The sequence below is a fragment of the Desmodus rotundus genome, chromosome 5 (genome assembly GCF_022682495.2).
Source record: "Desmodus rotundus isolate HL8 chromosome 5, HLdesRot8A.1, whole genome shotgun sequence".
Lineage (NCBI taxonomy): Eukaryota > Metazoa > Chordata > Mammalia > Chiroptera > Phyllostomidae > Desmodus > Desmodus rotundus.
The window spans coordinates 2,034,389-2,041,579 of NC_071391.1; positions in this window are offsets into that span (position 1 = coordinate 2,034,389).

The window sequence follows — 7,191 nt, forward strand, 5'->3', positions numbered from 1 at the left end:
CTTGGGAACAAGGCCACTTGCCTTTCTGGACGTCAGACAAGGCTGTATCATCGGGTAACTTCCCTCTGCTCTGCAGTATCGGACACGGTTGTGGGACCACGAGGTTCATCCTGAGGAGGGGTGGAGGGGGTGGAGGGGAAGGACGTTGCCATGTTACTTCTGTAAATGTTTGAATGCAGAGTCTCTCTGTCTCAGGAAACAGAGATTCCCCTGATGCGTCTGCTCCTGGGACCCCATTTCTGAAATAAAGTCTAGAAATAATCGCCCTTCTCACCGGCTCTCTGCCCTTCCTGGTACGGGTGCCGTGGCCTGAACCCCCACATTCATGAGTGTTGGGCGGGGCTGAGGGCGGGTCCTGGAGACTCTGCTCTCAGGGAGGCCACGGGAATGAAGGGCCCATAAAGGACCATCATCACATCAGGACTCAGGGATGAGCACACTGGTCACGTGGGCCTATCCCAGGAGCCCTGTCCTCTCCCTGAGCTCAGTGCAGCGCCTCCTTGTGGGAGTCTGCTGGAAACACCGCAGCCGGGGTCTCAATGACAGACCCTCACTGTCCCTGTCCTGGGGGCTGGAGGCCAATACTTGGTGTCACAGGGCAGGTGTCCCCTGAGGCCTCTTTCCTGGGCATGCAGATGGCCATCCCCTCCCTGCATCCTCACATGGTTATCCCTCTGAGTCTGTGTCCTGATCTCTTCTGAGAAGGACCAGCCACTGCGGACTGGGCCCCACCCTGGGTACCTCATGTCCACCGGGTCACCTGCAGAGCCCTGGGTCCTGACACGGCTGTGCAAATGGGCACAGAGCGCTCGGGACCTGTCTCAGTCAAGTTCACTCTGTGAGAATGTCAGACTCCATGATCGACAGTGGGAGCGAGAGTCACGTATCCAGAAACCTGCGAGACGTGGACTCCAAGTCCCCAAAAGTGCCTGCTTGTGACAAATGTGGGCACAAAATATCTCACGTCATCAAGCCCCTTTGGAGCCCACCTGAAGGACTAGACACCTAACAGTCTACCCGACCCTGAGCCTCTCTGCCAGGTCCTGCCCCCACAGAGGACCACGTCCCTCAGAAAGAAAGGGGGGAAGCATCTCAGCCCAGGGGTCCCAGGATGCACCGTGTACACAACATTTCCAGTAACTGTCCCCCCGCCTGGAAAGGCTCCTGCCCCTCCCTGCTTGAGCCCGTGTCCGCCCAGCTCCAGCCAGAGGGAAGCGAGGGTGCGTCCGTCCCAATGGGACCAGTAAGGCGGCCGGTGAGAACCGGGGACTTGACTGTGAGTGGGGCGGAGGGGCTGGCTGTGCTCCAGGACCTGGTGGTCACTCCCCGAGATGGAGGCTGTGGGGGAGGCTAGAGCCCCTTATCATCTCCATTATTCAGAAGTGAGGGGTCCTCAACCCATGTTCCAGTGCGGGAGAGATAAGTCTCCATGAGATGTGGGTGTAAAAGCAGGGGGACTGAGACTGTGGAGGACAGAAACTGCTGGATTCCCAGGCAGTTCCTCTTAAAGGGCCCATGCACAGACTTACTCAGAGTCACCTCCTCCCAGCTCCACAGCCAGGGCTGCCCAGTTGAAGGCACCAGGGAAACAGGTGGGGAGGAACTCAATGGTCCGGCATCAGGGCAAGAGCTGGGGGGCAGCTATGTTCCAGACAGAAGAGCTGGCAGAGGCCATGGGTCCTTTGCTGAGCCCTCCCCTGAGAGAGTAGGCAGGCAGGTGCTGTGTCTGGGACTCCATCCACCTGGCTCTCACTCTTTGCCCCATCCTGGCAATTCCCTGAGGCCCTGCCCCCCCAACATTCAGGCCCACCCAGCTGTTTCCAAGTGCTCCAGGCCCAGCAGTAGCAGCAGCCAGCCTTGGCTCACAGTTTGGCCTGGCCTGGACCCCTCCAAGCCCAGCACAAGGGGCTGCCCTGTGCAGATCACTCTGTAGCCAGTGCTGTGTGACCCTGGGCAGAACACAGGTGGTGGCTGACTGTGGACCTGCCAGCAGCAATCAAGGCTAAACTACAACAGGAGGGGTACACAGCCCACACAGGGGTGCCCCTCGAGTATGCCACTTGGGTGATAGAGGAGGCCCTGCCACTGGACCCTACGGGACACCTAGTACAGTAAGCCACTCTATCAAGCCTGGGAGACGTAGCTGCTCCACCTAATACATAAAAACAGGCACAGGGAGGCTGCCAAATCTGGAGACAAGAACACGGCCCAAGTGAAAGAACAGAGGAAAACTCCGGAAAAAGATCTCACCAGAGGGGAGATAAGCAATCGATCAGATGCAGAGTTCGAAACACTGGTTACAAGGATGCTCAAGGAACTTAGGGAGGACCTCAGCAGCATGAAAAAGACATAGTCTGAAAGGAAGGAGACACTAATTGAAAGAGAAAACAATTTACAGGGAATCAAGTAGAGTGGAGGAAGCTGAGAATCAAATCAGCGATGGGGAACGTAAGGCAGTAAAACACAAAACAGCAGAGAAACAATAAGAGCAGCAGGAGAAAAAAAGAATTGAAATAAGGAGGGTAGTGTCAGCAGTCTGTGCTACAACTTCAGGCAAACCAGCACTCGCCTCATGGGGGCGCCAGAAGGAGAATAGAAAGAGCAAGAGATTGGAAATGTAGTTGAAAACATAACGAAAGCCATCTTTCCTAAGGTGGTGAAGGAAATAGACGTGGGAGTCCAGGAAGCACAGAGAGTCCCACACAAGATGGACCAAAGAGGACCCCCCCCCCGACACATCATAATCAACATGCCAAAGGGTGAAGACAAAGAGAGAATCTTAAAAGCAGCGAGAGAAAAGCAGTTAATGACCTACAAGGGAGGCCCCAAAAGTCTGTCAGCTGATTTCTCAAGAGAAACTTTGTGGGCTACGGGGACTGACAGAAATATTGAAAGTGATCAAAAGTGAACACCACCCCCCCAAAGACCCCTCTACCCAGCAAAGCCATCACTCACAACTGCAGGCAGATGATGAGCTTCTCAGAGAAGAAGGAGCTGAAGGAGTCCATCCTCACCCAACCAGTGCCCTGTGAAACGGGAAAGGGTCTACTGTAGATCAAAACTAGGACCAATAGGGTGGCAATGTCATCCTAGCCATCAGCACCTGAACCCAAAAGACAAAGTAAACAAGCAGAACAGACAAAACCCATAGATGCAGAGGACGTTTCGATGGTCCACAGGAAGAGGGGTGGGAGGCAGGGGTGGGGGTGATGGGTGCAGAAGGGGAGGGAGGAGGAGAAAGAACTTGGCACTTACAGAACAACTGTGGGGAGGGAAAGAACGGCCGTGGGAACAGAGCAGCCGAAGAACGTGTGTGCAGGACCCACAGACACGGTCTAGGGTGCGGGGACAGCCTGAGGGAGTGGGGGCCACTGGTGGGGCGCAAAGGGGGACAAGGATAGTAGCATAAATACTAAAACATAACTAAAAGTAATTTAGAATTATTGTTAGAAATTTCTAAAAATGTTATTTAAATGTAGTTGTTATATTTCTTATTCATCAAGTTTATGATATATAGTAATTATTAATAACAATCATCTATGATTACATTACATTTAATGTAATGATTTGTGAATTACCTAGTTATAATTACTGAAGTCAGTTTAGATAATGAGTCACTCTGATAACAACACTATCATTGGCGTTAAATGTCCCCATTATGGATTACCAAGGTCATTGCCACACAAGTCACAAGGAAGTCTGGGTCCCTGCACATGTCCTGCCAGTGAGCATGTGGCTGTCCCAGGCGCTGACAGGAAGGCCCATCGGGGTGCCTGGCTGGGTCACCCCTGGCCAGAAAGAGGGCTCAGGGACCTGGGTCTGCCCCTCTGTGACCAGAAGGGCGGCCTGGGCAGCTGCATGTCACATCGGGTCTTGGTGGGTCCAGGGCAGGTCCTGCTGCTGCAGGAGACGTTGTGGTTGGTGACGTCCTTCCAGGCTGAAAGGGCCCGGGGCTCCTGGGACAAGAGCCAGAGATCTGGGACCAGGTCCTCTGATCAGAAGGGGGAGTGGCCCCTTGGCCCTAAGATGCCACAGGTACGGGTCTCAGTGACCAGGCCTTGGTGCTCCCAGCAGGGAGAGCCACTGAGGGACAGAAGGATGGGAGGACAGAGGGCAGGCAGAAACAAGGGGTGGCCAGGCTGCAGGCCCCAAAAGAGGGCTTGTCACAGAGGGTGGTGCCCTTTTCCTCTCTGAAGCTCAGGGATGGTCCACAGGGACCCAGGCTCTTGGGGACCAGGGCTAGGCGGTGACAACCTGTCACTCACAAGGAGGCCCAGCAGGACGGAGGTGCCCAGGTGGCTGCGGGTCCGATGTCCATCCCTGGACAGGCAGGGACAGACACAGAGGGCAGCCGCGTCTCCTGTGAGTGCCAGTCCCAGGGCCCTGGCTGGGCGGGGGCTGCAGTGTGAAAGTGAGTGATGCCGACCAGCACCTGTGGTCCCAGCAGTTTCAGTGCCCACAGCTGTGTCTGCAGGCTGGTCCCATAGAGAGTGTGCGTTCAAGAGGGACGAAGGTGTGTGCAGGCAGGACACAGAGCTACTTTCTCCCAGACCCTGGGCCCTGGGACAGCCGGTGAATGACTCCCGGTCTCCGGGGTGAGGGGACCACAGCTGATTGTGTGAAGCTGTGTTCCCAGGATTCTGTGCATTTTCCACGTGACAGAGATGGAACCAGTGAATGGGTGGATTGGATTGTGTGAGAAGTTCATTCCCAGGAGGCTGTGGTTTCCTGGGCAGCTTTGAACTTGAGATGGTGTGGACACAGTGCAGGTCATTGTGAACCAAATGATCTCACTTTCCTCTCTTCTTGTTTGTTCAATGTATTGTACTGATTATGCTGTCACAGTTGTCCCATTTCTCCACGTCACTCCCCTCTGCCCTGCACCTCCCTCTGATGGGTAAGTGGAGGCAGGCTGGCTTCAGCACCCAGGTGTCTGGGTTCCCACAGCCTGGGAGGGCCTGATAACCAGTGTTCTCAGCCTTGAGCCTGGGTCTGAAAACGGTTCCCATAACGTGAAGTGGGCTCGCGTGCACACAACTGTGTTATGTAATTCCTGCATCTTGCTGGCTGTGTCCCCTCTAGCACTTAAAGAGGTAGGGACTCCTGCTGGGGGCGATGACGATGAGAGACACGCAAGGGGACAGGGGCCACGGTGGTGCCACGCTGGGGAGCAGGGGCCTCCACATGACACGTGCAGATAGAGGCAGGGCTGGCAGCGTGGGTGGTCGCCCACCCGTGAATGAAGGAGGCCAGACATCCCAACGTCTCCGTGAGTATTTCCCGTCTGCACGAATGCCATGGGCCTGCCTGGCCTTGAACGACGGCCACACACCCTCCCAGCCGCATCCCCCTCCCCACTGCCTCAGTTCAAGTCCATGGGTCCCACATATAAGTTCCTTGGCTTCTCCATTTCCTATGCTATTCTTAAGCTCCCCCTTTTGGGAGTTTGGGGAGGGGCTGAGGAAGGAGACAGGGCTGTGTGGACCACAGACCAGGGTGCTGGTGAGGGACGCCCCACCTGCTGACACCTGCAGCTGCCCCCCCACCAAGTTTGCTGCCCACAGGTTTCTGACAGACCAGAAAGTCCAGTATCATATCCACTTGGGTTCCCATGGGTGGGGCCTCCGTCTCCCTGGGCCTAACACGGTTTAAGTTTCCCCAGAAAATCTCCAGGGTCCGAGGGTGGACCCCCACAGTGTCTGCCATTGTCCAGCCAGAGTCTAGCTGTCCTGTCACTAGCCGTGTGGGTGGACGGCCCCAGGACCCCCGTGTGCAGAGGCTCGTTCCTGAATGTCCCCCAGCGTCCACTGAGTCAGGAGCAGACCGTCCACCCCACTGCCAGTGGGTCCCTGTCCTCACCACAGATGACCCGCCGCGACGTGTCTGTGGGAAGCACCGAGTGCCTGGAACCACAGGGATGCGCTCCTTCCGTTAACAACCGTGTGGGTTCCGCCAAAAGAGTCACATAGTGACCGCAGCCATCAGCATGCAGATCACTCCTGTCTCTCCCCACCACCCCATGCTGCCCCTTGGGGGTCACCACTTGCCCACCCACACCCTGACACAGGTGAGTGTCCTCTAACAGTGGAACCTCAAACAATAGGGTTCACCTTTGCGTGCCTCAGTTTACCTACCCGTACAACACAAATAGGAAGAACACTGAGGTGGGTGGGAATGTGTCCCTCAGGAACGTGGGGACACGTCCTGACCCCCTCTGTCTGTGACTGTGGCCTCATGTGAAGCCGGTGCAATTACTACGTGAGGTCACACTGGGCAGGGGAGCCCCACAATCCCAGGCTGGTGCCCTTACAAGAAGATGAGAGACAGGGAGACACCGGAGCAGGGCTGTGGCACAGACTGGATGATGTCACGTAAACTGAGAAACGCCTGGGGCCCCCAGAAGCTGGAGGAGGCAGGGGGCACCCTCCCCAGAGCGTCTGGATGGAGCGCAGCCCTCACACCACCTGGATTTCCGACCCTGGGGCTCCAGACGGGAGAAAACCAATTCTGCTGTTTAAGTGGCCACTCTGTGGTTTCTGGTCGCGGCCGGCGCAGGAAACCAACAAAGCCACAGTGTCATCAGCGAGCGCAGGTGAGTAACACAGGCCAAGGGCCAAGTGCAAAGACAAGGCCGTGTTCCTGGCTGTTACTCTGATTGAAGCTTGAAGACTCCACAGGGGCAGCTGCGTGAACGTGCCAGCCCTCTTGGCCTGGGGGCTCCATATGCCCGTTGCCCCAGCAGAGCACTGGCTGCTTACATGCAGGGGAGGGGCCACAGAGGAAGTCACCGAAAACTGCGGTCCCCAAAGCAAGGTCCCAAATGCCTCATTTCCTTTCACCCTCTACAGTTGAACCCAGAAAGGGGTCTCGGGTCACTGGGCGCTGTCCTAGGCATGGCACCTGTCACACGGGCTCTACAATCACGTGTGTCTGACAAAAGTGGGCCCAGAAACTGGTGCACGGGCAGCTCCCAGCACCATCCCTAACCGAGGAGCGGCTCCCAGGTCCTGGTGGTGATAAAGGTGCCAGAACATCTGGGACCCCCGGGCCGGGGTGCCCACCGCCCCTTGGTTTTGGCTCCAGTCGGGTGATGGGAGGCCCTGCCTCACCTGTGTTGAACTCACCTGGCTTTGCTCACACACGGGTTAGAACAGCACTGAGGTGCAGGGAACAAGGGGTAGACCAGTGCCT